Here is a 16,863-nt window from a genome sequence, read left to right on the forward strand (position 1 = left end):
ACCACACCTATGCTGCAGGATTTCCTACATTGTCTTCCTTTTACTTTCCCATGCCTACAATTATTGGCCTGTTTTCAAACTGCGTAATTAAAGAGATCTCAAAAGAAAACAGACTTCTATTACCTATGTGCTAGTACATATTATTCCACCTAAGAACTCCAAAGTATATGGATCTATTGTAATGGTAAGCTGTTTTCATGGAGAAATTTGAGGAGAAACTAGTCCATCTGATCTCTCTTCATTTTTAGACTTTGCTCTTGTTTTATATGACATTTTATCATATGTAAATTACAACACACACACACACCCCTAATAATTTTAAGGCACACACCTCCACACTCCCTGAAAGTAGCTATATATCAATTAGTTATACAGAGTAAAATAATTTATTCAGTACAAAGTGACTAAATTTCATTAAATAGGCTGTAAAGGTAAAGTATGCCTTTGAGTCAGTGTCGACTCCTGGCCCTATGGTTTCCTTTGGTAGAATACAGGAGGGGTTTACCATTGCCTCCTCCCGTGCAGTATGAGATGAGGCCTGTCAGTATCTTCCTATATCACTGCTGCCCAATATAGGAGTTTCCTATAGTCTGGGAAATGCACTAGCGGGGACTTGAACTGGGAACTTCTGGCTTGCTAATCAAGTCAATTCCCTGCTGCACCATTAGGTGGTTGCAGGTAGCAAAATAATATAAACTAGCTGAACAGGCGCGCAGCATCCTTGCCGCTTCCCCGAACCTTCCACCCCAATCTATTACCAGTCATTTTCACCCACTGGCCGCCTCCTTTGCCAGGGCCTGCTGCCTCCTCCACTGCCCTCCCCACTCCCAGCCCCCATGCTCGCCACAACAGCCCCAGTTGCTCGCCAGCCTCCGCCCGGCCATTTTCAGGAGCCCACCGCCACCGCCGCTCGCCCAGCCGGGCTCCTCTTGGCGGTGCGGCTCAACCGGCCGCCGCCTCTTATCAACTCACTGCCCCTCGCTAGCCTGCCACCACCGCCGCTCACCCAGCCGGGCTCCTCTCCTCTTCTCCTAGCCTCTTCTCCTCTCGCTGCCCCTCGCTAGCCGCCCCCAGCTGCCAGAGCGGCACCCCCTCGGCCTCTTCCTCCAGGCAGGCTCCTCCAACCCCAAACCGACATTTCCAATCCCTCAGTCCCGAACTCTTGCAGCGTGCCACGGGACTTCCGCTGCCAAATCCTGTGCACGCATGGTCCCAAGAAAATTAAATATATAGATTTGCAGTCATGCTCTTAACATTCTTATAATTTTCATTGTGGCATGGTCAAATTACATGGGTTTCTCTTATGAAGTTGATCCCTTTCCCAGCAACCAATGATAAGGCACTGTGCTCACTAATTTACTCAGCAGCAACCGGTGTTTTCCTATTTTTGGATTTGATCACAAATCTTTGCCTTCTACCATCACCACTAAGGTCTAGTACTATTTCTTTCTTCTAGATTATATTACTGGTATTAAAGAAATATCTCAAAAAATCTTAGACATGCCAGCAGCTACAATTATCTCCAGAAAGTAATAAATTCAAAGGCCAATTTTAATTAAGGCTCAAGGCAATCAGAGATCAGTCACTTCAGTATTTTACTTGGAGCATTCAGCACCTTTGCAGGTTATCAGCAAAGAGGGAAATTACAGGGATAGTGGCTGCTGAAATGTCAACTTGCATTAATGAATGTTCCTTGCTGGGCAACATGCACAGGAGCAGATTAAAGATAATTGTGTCTTATTAATAATATGGTAATGTTTAAAGCCATGCCTGTTTGTGCATGATTACACTACAGTGTGTCCTAAATGGATTTTATCTATTATACAATATTCTCACAAGCCCCATTTGAGCAACAATCGCTTGTGTGTGCAGAATTGATGGGTGTGGCAGGATGGTCTTCTTGAAGAGGATAGATATATTCTTGTCTCATCCCCAACTCTTGCTTTTTAAAACCTTGCTAGAAAATACCACAAGAGAGCTGGAGCACATAGATTCAAAATATGTGTTCACAATGAAAATAAAACAAAACTAAAGAGTAACATAACACAACTGCTGCATAAGTGGTCCAGGACTTAAGATTATCTATCTTCAGATGATCTATGAACTAGATCTGGGCATCCCTCAGGGACATATTCCTGTCAGCAAACAGGGGTTTTACTGTAGTGGAGTGTAACAGAACAGAAACTGAGGCTTGTTAAGTTTATTGAACAAAGTTACTAAGGTTTATTACTTAACTATTACCAAATTATAAACAACAGTCCTACTCTGAGTGAAAGATCATCCTAACAGAAAAATAACAGACTCAAGTGTCCAGACAGAAATACAAACTGACCAATCAGTCTACAGAACTGATGACTGACACAATCATTCTAAACTCTACCACAAGCCTATACACAGATATAGCAATAGCAATGGCACTTACATTTATATACCGCTCTATAGCTGGAAGCTCTCTAAGTGGTTTACAATGATTTTAGCATATTGCCCCCCAACATTCTGGGTACTCATTTTACTGACCTCGGAAGGATGGAAGGCTGAGTCAACCTTGAGACCCTGGTCAGGATCGAACTTGCAACCTTCTGGTTACAGGGCGGCAGTTTTACTACTGCGCCACCAGGGGCTCATATATACATACAATACATCAGTGGCAAGAACAAAGACAACATACATTTATTTATTTATTTATTTATTTATTTATTTATATTTATATATATCTCCCAACATTGCCCTTCTTATGGTCTTTGTTCCTTAATTTATAAGCCCAATGGCCATCCACAGATTTTGAAACTGTTCTCTGGTTAATGCTTTTGTCACTATGTCTGAAACCATTTATTCTGAAGCATAATATTTTATATCAATATTTTTCTCTTGTAATTCTTTTACAAAATGATATTTCAAAGCAGTATGTTTACTTCTCCACTCTGTGTAACATTCTCACTTTGTGATAGAATAATATAATTTTGGTTATCTTAATACATTATAGTAGGCTTCAATGAAATGTCCAAAATCTTCTAGAGGGTTATGCAACCAAATAACCTCTTGACAAGCTTGTGCCATGGATATATACTCAGCTTCAGTTGAAGATAAAGCTTCAATAGATTGTTTCTTGCTTAACCATGATATTGCCCCTCCTCTATCAAAAAATATATTGCCACTAGTTGACTTTCGGTCATTTCTATTCTTCAGCACAGTTGGCAGAAGCGCTCTTACCCCTGGACTTCGGAGCTGAAGTACAGGTCCCCCACAGCCCTAGCCCACCCACCCCCCAATCCTCTTTAGTCTGTCCTGGGTGGTGTGGTTGCCCGGTGGAGCATGATTATGCTTAATTTGCAGGGGAGGGGAGCCTCGAAAGGCCTTTAGGTCCAGGCTCCAAAATTACCTAGGTGCACCTCTGCCAGTTGGCATCCATATAGCCTACTAACTTGGGTTGTTCACATGCTGGCAGTACTAATTCAAGATCTGCTGTGCCCTTTAAATACTGTGCAATTCTTTAAATTGCAATCCAGTCCTTCTTCGTCAGTGAATTCATTTTCCTACACAATATTCCAACTGCTCCTGCAATATCAGGACGTGATACCATTGTAATGAACAGTAACCTTCTGATTCCTATTCTGTAGTTTTCTTTGCTTTCCAGAGATTCATTGGATTCCTTCTCCTTAAGAAACCCACTTCCAGTTGTCTCCGTTAAATCAAGAAATCTCATTTGCCTCTGTTAAACCAAAACACCTGTTATCTTTTGCCTCTGTTGTCTGTTATCTTTTCCCTCTGACTGAGTGTACAACTTCCATCATCTTGCCTTATTTGTATCCTGAGATATTTCACCCAAATCTTTAATTTCTACCTAGAATTAAATTCTACATAGAAATTAAAGATTTAGGTGAAATTTATCAGGACACAAATAAGACAAGATGATGGAAGTTGTACACTCAATCAGAGGTGAAAGATTTAAATTCTTCACAATCTCATCATAATCTTTCTTATCCTGATGACAAACAATCAAATTATCTACATATATAAGAATGTATGTTCATCTTCCATCTCTATACCTCATGTACAGCTAAGGATCAGCTTTTCCATGTCTAAATCCTTCTTCCAGAAGCAATTGACTTAATTTAATATTAGAAGCTCTGGCTGCTTCTTTAAGTCGGTATATATTTTTCTAGGACAAAGTGTGTGCACAAAGTGTTTCAGCAGAGTGTGGGACAGGACCTTTAAGGATGAGCAAAGCATGTCCTTATCTGCTTCTCCTCCACTTTTTCTGCTGCGCCACTGAGCCTCTTAGAAGTCCGCGGACAGCTGTTGTGCCGACCCAGCAGCCTGCACAAGGGGCCAGAATGCACATGGCCGCTGCACATGTGTGCAGATTTCTGAGTGGTGGACTTCTGAGCAGCGCCGTGGTGCAGCAGGAAAAGTAGCAGGGCAGAGGAGGAGCAGGTAAGGACCTGTTTAGCTTACCCTTAAAACTTCTGCTTCCCATCCTGCTGAAATGATTCAGAGCGTCCCTACTGAATGCATTGAATCATTTTGTGCACATCTCTATACTTTTTTGTAGTTTACACACAAGAGTTTCTTACCCAGCTCCTCAAAAACTGGAGATTGCTGCATATATATATTTTGTGGAGATTATATATATACGGTATATATGATTGTGGAGTATCTGACTAAAGAGATAGAAAGGGTAATTTGTATGAAAATGTGATGATCTGTATGGAAAATGAGGGATCTGTATGGAAAATGAAAATGAGGGTTAACATTGGAGCTGTAGATTAAGCATAGTTTGCGTGTTCATGGTAATTTTCTTTGCAGTAGGATAGCACCTGACTTGTGTGAAACCAAACTGGAAATAGAATAAATATGATTTTTGAAATTTGAAAGACATGGAACTATTATATGTGAAATTGCATACTGCTTTCTTAAAGAAACAGAAATCTATATCCTAGGTAGTGGAGTATAGCTGTCGCTTAATGGACTTCCTGTTGTTGCCTTCCTAATCATTTATGCTTCCATGACATCAGTTTTACAAGCAAATTTAAATTCCCTACCTATTTCTGATTAGTCAGTTGACATACACAAAGGTGCTGTCCTTGACCATAAAAATTCCTCAGCAAACATCTGATACGTACTTTTATACATGTATGTTAACATCAGTTTGCTATTGCTTCTCTCTACTCTGTTTTCAAGGATGTGATAAACAAACCAAAAATTGCCTTTTAAAGTATATTTATAGGGACAGCCAGTAATATATAGTACACAGATGGGATGATGCTTGCAAGCTGACCCCTGAGATCCCAGATACCTAAGCAAGATCACATCATTATCTATATAAAGTTCAAGGGCTTTGAACTCTTTTCACATAGTACTTTTCATCGCAAATGAACAAATAAGCTGATCTGAAAATGTTTATTAGATCAGTGTGTGTGTGATAAGATAATGCATAATAATATACACTGGCACAAGCCAGCATCATGGCTTGGCATTGTTGGGCAAAGACTAAGGGCCCAGGGCTGACACCTGAGACCATTTGCATGCCACTAGCCTTGTGTGGTGGTGGCAGAGTGACCCTTGAAGACCACTGAGGGCAGCTTGCCAAAGGCCCCCTTAAACCCGGAGCCAGGCTTTTTTTGGTGTCAGAATGCCTTCTTCAGGGATGGCAGTTTAAAAAATAGTTATATAAAAACTTCTTGCCATGGTTACTATTCATCCATAAGTAGAATCCATGCAATTTGCTTGGTTAAAGTCCTCTCCAAAGCTATCTGTCATCTGGGGTTAAACATATAGCTATCATATGTTACTTGCCCCACAAGACAAATAGCAGCTTGATGGGCAATTTAACTGGAAAATAGTGCTTGGTGAAAGGGTTACGATCCCTTACCTAGTGCCGTGGTACTAGTCCAAACTGGCCCCTCTCATTGCCGCTATTTGCATTTTTTTTAGAATGCATTTTTTTTTTTTAGGATCCTGTTCTGTGACCTCCTGCATCATGCCCAGTTTGGCCATTAGAAAGAACATAAGTCCCTGTAATGGTAGGGCCTCTATATTCCTATATTTGGTTGACTTTTATTTAAAAAAAAACACACACACACACACAAAACCCCCTCCAAATACATAGAAACAAATTATGTGTTGGCTGGATGATCATGGGTGCAGCTAGCAATAATTATCTGCTTGTAGTACCTGGTAAGAGTGCCACAGGAATTATCACCCGCCATATCTATGATGAACTGGTTCACAGGTTCTGTGTGTCCACATGAGACTGTGCCATAGGAAGGTGGATACATAAAATCTATTTTATAGAATGTGGCCCTAAATTGTCTGTATCTGAAATTACTATACTCGGGCTATTCACACCCCAAGGAAGCCCAGCCTGGTTTTGCCAGCATATATGGATCACCAGGAGCCTCCCAGCAGTGGTGTGGGGGCAAACCCATAAGCGGAACGGGGGGGGCAGCCAGGGCATGTGCCCTAGGTGCCACCGAGGAGGGAGCTCCCTGCCAGTTCCTGCCATCCCCACCCCATTGCCCACCTGCCCAGCCCGAGGGCCCCTCAGCCACTTGCCATCCTGCTTGCCTTGCCTCCGGCTCCAGCCTAGGATCGGCGAGGCCTAGGATCTGAGCGGCCTGCAAACTGCAGAGCTCTTCTCTCCCCGCCTCTCAGCTGATCGGCGGGTGGGCGGGGCTTCCAGAGAGGCCTCCGAGTAGGCCTCCCTGAAGCCTGAACTCGGCAGGCCCCAGGAAGCCAGGAAGGAGGCTGGCAGAGTTCTCTGCAGCAGACCCTCTGCCCAGACCATCCAGCACAGCTTTTGCAAGGTAGACTGTGAATTCCTTTTTGTGGTTACCCCCACCCCGGGTATATAGGGGTCTGCTTGCCATAGGGCTTTGATATGGTGGAGGGAGACTGAGAAGTCTCTGAATATTTAATTTAAAACAGATTGAAAATTTTTCTGGCTTTAAAAACAAAAACTATCTAAAAAGGCCTGTAAGTGGCTTGCTTCAGGGCAGAAAATTACAAAAACTTCTGGAACAACTATTCATTCATTCATTCATAAATGCACTTATGTTCAAGTTGTTTTGCAACCCAGAAGGTCTGAGTGAGAAATGTGAAGCACGTGTTGTGCTTTTATTTTATTTTATTTTATTATTTTATTTTATTTTATTTTTCTTGTGTGTGAACTGCTCTCCAATAACTTGCAGGGACTTCAGGGTAAATCTGGCCAACATGTGAATGCAGCACCTCCATTCCAGAAGAGATGTGTGTTAAAGGGCTTTAAAAGCCTGGTGTGAAAAACCTCCTGGAATCAAACTTGAAAACAAACCTGAAAACAAACATAGGCTCACCCTGCATGGTTGAAAGTCTCCTTTGCTAATCTTCAGTGAGGGGGCCATTTTAATAATTAGCGTTGCTAGAGTGTTCTAGGCATTAAAAATAGCACAAATATATAGTACTCAATGTATATCACTATATATTGTGAAGTATGCATGTGTGTATTCAGTGAAATGTATTTCCAGGCAGCATACTTATTTTGAAATATCAGACTTAAATCCTTGGGGGCCTGGGATGTGTGGAGGCCCTGGACTTTGAGGGGCTGGGGGCCCATTTTAAAATCTCATCTTGGCCCGTTCCAACCTTGCTATGCCTCTGGCGGTCACTACACATGTGTTTCTGCACAACACCTGCACAGAAGAAACTTCCATGTAGAAAATGTGTCTCTTGTAAATTGACCCTGAATTTTCCATCCATGACTGGGATACCTGAGAGTTAGAGTCAATAATAACAGAACAGCACACTGCTTGTGACAGGAAGAGGCAAATTACAATGATTTCTTAGTCTGGCAGGGGCTGGTTTTGGCCCTGGCAGAACTTGGCTGTCTGCTCCTGTTGCAAATGCCTCTGCCTAGTGTGGCAAACTAATGTATCCTCCTCCCTCTTGGTGTCAAAGTAAGCACAAGTGTGGTGAATGCACATATATCCCATCATGAGCCAACAGTCATCACAAGACAAAGGCTGGCAGGAATCATTCACTGGTTTATAGACCCACCACCACCACCTTCTTCTTCCCCTATTTTGCTAGTGGCTATTTGGGCAGGTGATCCTCTAGGACATAGTCATGTTTTTTAAAAAGAATGAGATGAGACAGAGAAAATGACACTTGGAATCCTCGCATAACTACTGACTGTTGTTCTAAGTCTTTTACAGAGATGGCTCATGTTTTCGGGTTTTGATCAACAACCATGTCTAGATGATACAGTGTTCCTTTTAACAGGGATTTCCAGATATTGTTAACTACAAGTCCCATCATTCCTGTTTGGACAGGGGCGCAATTTCAGTGCTTGCCCTAGGTGCTATTTTCCCTAGATACGCCTCTGGGCAAACCCACTTAGGGAGCCCACCGCTTAGCCTGGGTTTGGGGCACGAGGGCACCCTTAAACTGAGCTTTGTGCTTGTGTGTCGGTGCCACGTTCCTTCTCACAAAACCTACATGCAAGTAGCCTCCTGGCCAGTGCCAAGAAGATCTCTATAATGCATTGTGCTCTTGCACAGTACATTCTAGGAGTTCTGGGGGCTGGGAAGAACCTGCCCACCAGGAAGGAGCCCTTGATCGTCTGCTGGGGAGGTAAACATTTTAAGGCTTTCTCCCCAGCAGATTGAAGCCCTTTCTTACTGACCATGAGAAAGAACATTAATTCACTGTATTGCTTAACTGATCCACTATATTCACTCACCTGAATGTATGAAAGTAGAATCTAGTTCTGATAATCTGAAAATGTTTTAACAAGTCTTGTCAGTTATGTCATTTACTTATATTCTGTTTTACATCTAAGCAGGACCATTCACTCTATATACTACAGTCTTGATACAACACTGTTAATTTCTACATGGCTTTATCAATAGCTAAGATTCCTTGGTAGTTTTAATTTTTTGGCATCATTTATGACATGAAGAAAATACACTTCTGCCTACAGTGTTTGGATATGTTAGGATAGCTATGTCTTGCCTTACAATCTATACACAATTACCTCAGAGAGTTAGATCCTACTTTGCAAGTACTTGCAAAATGGTCTCAGCCTGCCCTGCCTTGGAAACATCAATGCTGGTCATATTAAATGCATTTTCACATCCTAGTTTAAAAGTCTTGATATGGCTGGGCTGGGTTTGTCTGCCAGTTCCAAGAGGGTTTTTTGTTCAAAAAGCATTAACATGGCAAACGGTATTTGAAAAGCATTTTACTGTATTAGTTATACCTATATCTAAAACTGTGACAAATGTATCTAATCTCTTTTTTTCAAGAACTCATGACATCTGGTCCAAGTTAAACCTGGTAAACATGTTTTACCATGGGACATTAATTGATATCAGAAATAGGCATGTCTAACATGGCTTAGATTTGCAAAACTACTTTTAAAAGCACTTCCTAGGTGCCAAACTAGACATTGCATGGCAGATGCAACTTATTTTTAGTAAAAAGCACAAGAGGCTGTGATTGGGAGCAGAGAAATGGGGGGGGGAGGGAGGGAGAAGACTATTCAAACCTTTTCCTTCTAGCCTTTTTTCTGCTCAGTATTGTCTCCCCGCCCGCTCCGCCCCCTGCCACAAGCTGCTTTTTGACCCTTGGAGGAAAATATGTCTTTTGAAGCTCCATTGGTGAGTGAAAAAGATCTAAAGGGGAAATATTTAAGCAGGCCATCCCTGATATTCCTCTACTCCCAATGGCAGTCTCCTGTGGCTGTTTTTCATTTTAAAAAAATCAAGGAAGCTGTTACATATGTTTTCTGTATAAAGTTTAGTTAAATATTGCTAAGTAATATGCAGCACACAATCCAATCTTTATTCTACAACAGATCCCACTGATTTCAATGGGACCTCCTAATAAGTGCATAAGTGCATAGATAAGTGCATAGAGTCATAGCCTTCCAATTGAAGGCTGTGAAAGATACCTACTTATTCCCAGGCAAAATGCATATGAATGAGCAGCCTAGTCTTTTCCTACTGCTTTCAAAACTGGTTATATTGAAATAATTTCATGATCTTCTATAACCTAGAAGTGAATTTACAGTATCTATCTATCTATCTATCTATCTATCTATCTATCTATCTATCTATCTATCTATCTATCTAATTTACCACCCTTCCAAAAAATGGCTCAGGGTGGTTACATTAAGCACTTATCCTATGGCCTTCTGTACAACTAAAAAAGTGGGTGCAAATCCAATGCAACGGCCATTGCACGAGTGTAGCAGTCCCATGAGGAGTTGCACTTGTGCACAAAACATCCTGGACAGTCACTGCTGCAACAACTCAGGATGATGGAACTGTACCCAGCTGAGCTCATATGCTTTGTGTATGTGAGATGTGAGTGAAAAGAGGATGTTGGCAACACTAAACACAAACTGGCTGCACATCTTGGAGGGGCAATCGGAGTGGGCCTTTAATGAGCTGAAGTGAGGTGAGGCAGTTCTCTCAAGCAGCAATTATTGGGGCAACAGCAAAGTGGCAAGTTTCCCCCCTTCTGCTCCCTTCTCAAAGCAAAAGATATGTAGGGGGAAAGGCAGCATTTGGTGCCTTGTCTCAGGCATGCTGGGGTCTTCGGCTGCCACTGGGAGCAATATTAACACAAAAACATGAAAAAATCCCACTTAAAAATACCAGAATCATTAGCTACTCCCCCCTGCCCCCACTGGAAGATTTTGGTGTTGCTAGACTTGTTACAGTTCCCAACATGCCAGTTGTTGTTTGCAGCATGAAATATTCCACAAGTCACAGCATTAAAATGCATAGAGTGTCATGTGGAATACTACTGTAGTTCCATCGTCTTTCTGCTACTGGACTACCATGAAAAACTGTCTTCCTGAAAAATTATATGAACACAGGTCGTTCTTAACACCTGCCATCTTTCAGATGATGCAAATCCAGTGAGGCATGTTGTCCTGAAAAAGTTTTCCATCTCACAACAGTTGATTGCTGAGGTCTAAATGTGGAGTTTCTCCATTTATACATGAAAGGGGTCTCATGATACATCACAAATTGGACACTGTAAAATAAGGGGCTATTCTTACGATCACAAAAATCAGGCTAGGAAAATCCTAGCCCGATTTTTGTGGGTCGTCAGAACCACCGGGCTCGCAGCCGAGCCCGGTGGTTCTGGAGCGGCTAACCCACTCCTGTAGCCCGCCCCTTAGCCTGGGTTTGCGGAGCGAGTGCTCCGCAAACCCGGGTTATCTGCTCGTGAGTAGCCGCAGCGCGGCTCCGTGCTGTGGCTACTTGTGAGTAGACCCCTGGCCGGGAGGCTTAAAAGCAGCCTCCCAGCTCGGGGGTCTCCCCAGTATGCCCTGCGCACTTGCGCAGGGCATACTGGGGCTTCTGGCCCAGTATGCCCCATACACGTGGCCCCCGAGCTCCCCAGCCGAGCTCCCCAGTCGTCTCGGAGCCGGCCATCGTGTGGGCGGCCAATCCGGCCACCCAGGGCTCCCTGCCCGCTCGTGAGTGGGGAGAGCGGGCTTAGCCCGCTCTTCCTGCTCACCGCTAGGAACCGGGTCTCACTGATCGTGAGACCCAGTCCTAAGTTTAACAACCAGTCTCTGTGCAGTTACCTTTGCAAATCTGCTTACTAACTATTCATAAATAAATTTCCCTCACCACATCAGTACCAATAGTTTGTTTCAATGGCTTTGGAAGAGTTACTCCTGCACAGTAAATGTTCCTGAATGGCATTTTAAAGATTGTTGTTGTTTTCCCTGATGAAAGCCAATTTACCCTAGAAGTGGGTGAAACAGGCAGCCTGGTGAAACTCATCTTTCACTTCACAGGTATCCAAACACCCAACATTAACTCATTCTACATAAAAGCTGATTGATTGATACAGGAGGCCCATTGCAGCTGAAGCATGAGACCTCTGTGATATAGTCAGGACTCAGCAGGCTTTACCAGGTGATCTATAGGGATGTCCACCCCCCACACACTGGCTGACCTGGTCCATGGGATCTCTGCCAAACATATCTTATCTGGAAATAATTCTTGGAGACATTGCATGTGTTCAAAATTGCATTCTCAAATGCAGATTCTAATACACATAAACATGGATTTTAGTTCAAAATAAAAAGATCCCAAGTGTTACATAAGCCTATTTACAAGACTATTTCTGAGTTTGTATTTTACTGTGTAATTCCTTTGTGATAGTTGACTTCTGACTGTCTTTTCCTCTAGCTCTCTACTTCCAAACGCACACTGCTCAACCATTATTATGAAGATTATAAAAATTTATCCAATGTTCTAGGATTTTTTGTATGTAACTGAGGACATAGTGCTGCTGATTCAGAGCTACATGTGTTTTCCACTGTGCGCATAAAGTACTTTTGCAAATCCTCCCTATATCCCCCGCAAATTAACTGTGCATACATATTGTTATATTCATCAGAAAAGGCCTCAAGACTACTACCAAATACCCATGAGCGGAACTACGACCAGGCAAGGGGAGACAGTTGTCTGGGGGCCCCACTGTCTTGAGGGCTCCCCAGAGACATGTCACATGACTCCCCATTGCCCACCCGCCCAGCCCCAAAGCCCCTCACTCAGCCAGTCCTGTTTGCCCTCTCTCCTGCTTGCCCTCCTGGCCGGCAATCTAAGCACTGCTAGAGCTCCTTCTCTCCCCAACTCTCAGCTGATTGGCAGGTGGGTGGTGCTTCCAGAGAGGCCTCCATGCAGGCCTCCCTGAAGCCTGAACTCCAGTGCCCCAGCAGGCAGCCAGCAAGGCAGGAGGCAGGCAGAGTGGCCAGCGCTGGCTGCCCTTACTCAGGTAAGGGTAGGTAAAATGTGAATTCCTTTTTGTGGTTAACCCCCACGCCTCTCTCTCTCTCTCTCTCTCTCTCTCTCTCTCTCTCTCTCTATATATATATATATATGAATGATCTGCTTGCTTGCTGTAGGGCTTTAATATGGGGGAGAGAGACTGAGAAGTCTCTGAATATTTAATTTGAAACAGATTGGAAAATTTGCTGGCTTATTTTTTAAACTATCTAAAAATTCCTGTAAGTGGCTTGTTTCATGGCAGAAAATTACAAAAACTATTTTATATTCATTCATTCATTCATTCATTCATTCATTCATTCATAAATGCAATAACATTCAAGTTGTTTTGCAACCCAGGTCTGAGTGAGAACTGCGACGCATGTGCAACAGGCAGACAGCAACAGAGACTATTCCTGTGGGACAAGGAAAACTGGATGGCTGGGCAAGAACAACAAGAGCCAAAATGTACATGGCATTAAATGTGTGATATAACACATTTGCTATCACACATTTCCTCTTGAGTGAGCTTCCAAGGAGAAGGAAGGGAATATTTTCTGTAATACACCACCCATCCCAGAACGGCTTTACATCCATAGTTAGACTGTCCATTGGCACAACCAAACATTTAGGTCATTTGCTATGAGGAAATGACGAGAAAGGCAAAAATCCACATTCTGCTCAGCCATTCAAGGACATGGTAAGATTCCTCATCCACTGTATCAACCAGCAGTTAATCAATATTCATAAACAGCATAAGATAACCAAGGCACAAAAAGTGGGCGGATGGGAAGGCAGGCCAAAAATCAAATGAACCTCTGTGGCTGTGGGCTTCTTATGTATGCTGCAGGCAGATGAACATGAGTTTCTTTCACTTCAATAGGTTCTTCATCTGGCCAGCTATTGACCCAAGGAGCAGGCTCATTAGAAGGGTGACACTACTCAATCCATCACATGGACCACCTCAACTAATGCGTCTGACATTCCCTCTTGTCTTGCATTAGGCATAAATTTCTCTCCAACAGGAAGCTGGGAAATACTGCTTTGATAAGGTTTTCTAAGCGGAAGACTGATATGCAGCTGTACTGACCACAGCAGTTTGTATTGGCCATAGCTCATTGGTAGAGCATCTGTTTTGTATGCAGCAGGTCCCAGGTTCAATCCCTGGCATCTCCAAGTAGGGCTGAGAAAGACTCCCGCTGAAACCTTGGACAGCTGCTGCCAGTCAGTGTAGGCAATACTGAGCTAGATGTGCTGTGCTTTTTTTCCTTCTTCTTCTTTATAAATGACAAGCTGGTTGGAAATGCCCCCAAACCCCACTTACACTATTTACACTGTATGTCTTCAGTCAGTATGATTCTGTAATGATATGAAATGTCAAGGATGCCCTGCACATGCTGATTTGCCCCACACCCCACTAGGGACGACCCTGCTTCTGAGCACCTGCAGAAAGTGGTTTTTATCTCAGAATAACTAGCCCTACTTCCACATTGGGGAGTCGTGAGAATTACTTTTAGGACAGACTAGGGTGTAACTTCAGGAGCTCGGTGAGCCCCGGCATGTCTCATCTATCTTAAAATTTTACCAAGAAGAGGCAGATTCCTCATTCTTCCACCCCCTCTTTTTCTTCTGAGAAAGGGTGCTAATTCTTGCTCTTTTCTCTATTTCTCCCCACCTATCTGCCTTGCTTCAGTGGAACTTACTGGTCTCCGATAGGGAGCAAAATATGCTGAGAGCACAAATTAGTTTGGTTTGCTTTACGTCCCTGAGCATGTGCAATCCTATATGCACTTAACAGGGAAGGATCTCAGACAGTTGAATGCAATAGAGTTTATTTTTAAGTAGACATGTTTTCCTTGCTAGAAAGTCCTTTAGGTCTCAGTGAAATGTACTTCCAGCTAAATGTGGTTAGATTTGCTGCCTGAGGCTGTAATTCTCCACTCACTTACCTAGGACTTTTACATACAGCAGGCTTTACTGCAAGTTTATTGGGAGGTTTTACTGCGAAATTGAAGTTGTCCCAAAGAACCAACGCAAAATAATGTTGTTGTTGTTTTACTCTGGATGTAAAGCAGGCTACACTCTAATGAGCACTGAAAAACCTGAATTGCATGTGAGCTGCTCCCAATAACTTGCAGGGACTTCAGGGTAAATCTGGCCAACATGTGAATGCAGCACCTCCATTCCAGAGGAGATGTATGTTAAAGGGTTTTAAAAGCCCCTTGTGAAAAACCTCCTGGAATCAAACTTTACTGAATTTGTTCAGAATTCTGAGAAAACATACACAGGCTCACACTGCATGGTTGAAAGTCTCCTTTGCTAATCATTTTAATCATTAGTGTTTCTTATGTATTCTAGGCATTAAAAGTAGCACAAATAAATAGTACTCAATGTATATCACTATACATTGCGAAGTGTGCATGTGTGTATTCAGTGAAATGTATTTCCAGTCAGCATACATATTTTGAAATATCAGACTTAAATCCTTGGGGGCCTGGGGTGTGCGGAGGCCCTGGACTTTGGGGGGGGGGCATTTTAAAATCTCATCTCTGGCCCAATCCAACCTTGCTATGCCCCTGCAAATATCTATGATGTGATGCAGGTGGCTTCCTCATGCTGTACATCTTGAATTACTGCTCTATGTTGGGTAGCATATCATAGCTGGAAATTAAAGTCTGCATTATATAGAACTTTTTTCTTGAAGAGCAGTATAAAAATAACAATCATAACATTCATGTTTCATATCCCTTTACAAAATTAAAGGTGTTGGACAACAGACTGTAAAAGTTCTTGCTTAGCATTTGGAATTCTTGCTTATAACCTGCATATTGGAGATTATATAAAGTTAACTTTTCCACTAAGCAGGAAGGAGATAGTGCTGATAGTAATTTCTAACACATCACTTGATCAACGTTTTATTTCTCTGAATGGGGGTGGTGGGTGGGGATAAACATTATATATATCTTTGGTTAGTTCAGTAGTAACCAGGATGAAAGATAGATAGATAGACAGACAGATAGATAGATATTACGTAGTTTTATACATGTTTGCACATTTCACGTTACCAGATCTGTAAGTAACTATTTTGTATACTAAATAGCAATAGCTAAATAACAGCTATATAGCGAATTAACTAAATGTCTATGGATATTCTCATACAATACTAACAAATAAAGGAACTATTTTTTTTTCCTTTAAAAAGAACACAAGTATAAATATTGTAACAAGGCTAAAATATACTGTTCTGATATTAACTAGATGCTCATCAAAACTTCCCAAGCAAGACTATGAGATTCTTCAGTCCTATGAATGTATGTTTCAGTTGTTTGACATATATGGGCACTCTCGGGTCTGTGCATGAGCCAAAAAGAAAGAAAGAAAGAAGACTTTTCATTGAAAACATATGGAGCAGCTAACATGGAAACCAGCAAAATTCTTCCATTTGTTCTCTGGCACTACATCCTTCAGGGAGATCTAGTTAAAATAATAAAAAGACAAATGTTGAGCAAGAGCCTTCATTACATTAATGCTCTGAAATACCATAAGTGAGACGTGAGTAAACTCAAACACAAATAACAAAGGGAGATATTTTTCTGCTGTGACCACATTTACTGTGAATTCCCCCTCCCCTGCATACCACACCAATGCAAGATTATAATGTGACCATCACTTCTTGGCCTTTTTGTGAAGATCTAGCGTAGATGTTTGTAAAGTCAAATTTGACTGAATAGAACCATTGTAGAGCATTTCTGAGGGCCTGAAACCCTTAAAGAAATGTAAAGAATTAAAAAAGTCATCAGTCTTCTTTTTTCATTAGCTCTGAAATAGGATGTTCTTACTAATTTAGCAAAAAATAAGACATTTGCTGTGTAATAAATCTCATGTATATGGACTATTGTAACAACTTTCTTTTAAAAATTCTATATTTTTCTAATGCTTGGCTCCAATGCTCTATTCTTTTTCTCACTTATAGTTTTTGGATTTGTGCCCCTTTGAAAATGTTCTTTTAAAAAGCTGGGCTCTCTTGTTCACATTGTTAGTGGATGTATGACTCCACTTTCAAAGTTTACCCCAAAGAACATGGCTT

The 16,863-nt window shown here is 42.1% G+C and overlaps 1 protein-coding gene and 1 long non-coding RNA gene across 6 annotated transcripts in view; both read left to right on the top strand.

Annotated features, from left to right (window-relative positions):
- PALLD (palladin, cytoskeletal associated protein) overlaps positions 1-16,863 on the top strand; it is a 329,355-nt gene that overhangs the window by 71,211 nt on the left and 241,281 nt on the right. The window lies entirely within an intron of this gene.
- Positions 6,729-16,171, top strand: LOC128328118 (uncharacterized). Its single transcript, XR_008309032.1, has 3 exons — positions 6,729-6,806; positions 13,137-13,476; positions 16,035-16,171. It is a non-coding gene; the product is annotated as an uncharacterized LOC128328118 (long non-coding RNA).

Source organism: Hemicordylus capensis, chromosome 5 (genome assembly GCF_027244095.1).
Source record: "Hemicordylus capensis ecotype Gifberg chromosome 5, rHemCap1.1.pri, whole genome shotgun sequence".
In the NCBI taxonomy this organism is placed as follows: domain Eukaryota; kingdom Metazoa; phylum Chordata; class Lepidosauria; order Squamata; family Cordylidae; genus Hemicordylus; species Hemicordylus capensis.